Here is a 555-nt window from a genome sequence, read left to right on the forward strand (position 1 = left end):
GGCGGGGTCCAGGCCGGGGCCTCCCCCCGCCGCGGGCAGCTCTCCCTGTGCACGGCGCTGCCTCGGGTGCTCCTCAGCCCTGTGCTCCCCACAGCATCTCTGTCTCGATGGCAGATGTAAACAGGATGTGTTCACACGTCTGAAGCCTCCGCACAGGGCGAGACAGCGCTGAGGGAAGAGTGAGGAACGAGCACAGCTTTTTTGTGGTTTTTTTTTCCCCTTGCCCCTTTTTGTTTTCCTTTTTTTGCAGGCTGTAACATCCTCACGGCATCGCAGCTCGCACACGGAGGTGTCATTTCACAGCCCATCCTCGCCCAGGCGTCTCTGCTCGGCAGGGACGTGACATGGTGAAGTGCACGATGGCCGCGGGGCCAATGGCCTCCTCAGGTGGCACAGGGAGGCCAGGACTGCGGCACCGCTGTCAGTGGTTGCTATGTCCTCTGGTGTTAACCCAAGGGGAGACAAAGAGGGGTGAAGCAGGACCCCAAAGGCCCTCTGCAAAGCAGGGATTATTTTTTTAACCTCTTATTTTTAAAATCCCCAGGGGTGAGACAC

This window comes from Phaethon lepturus, unplaced genomic scaffold, assembly GCF_000687285.1.
Source record: "Phaethon lepturus isolate BGI_N335 unplaced genomic scaffold, ASM68728v1 scaffold43443, whole genome shotgun sequence".
Taxonomy (NCBI): domain Eukaryota; kingdom Metazoa; phylum Chordata; class Aves; order Phaethontiformes; family Phaethontidae; genus Phaethon; species Phaethon lepturus.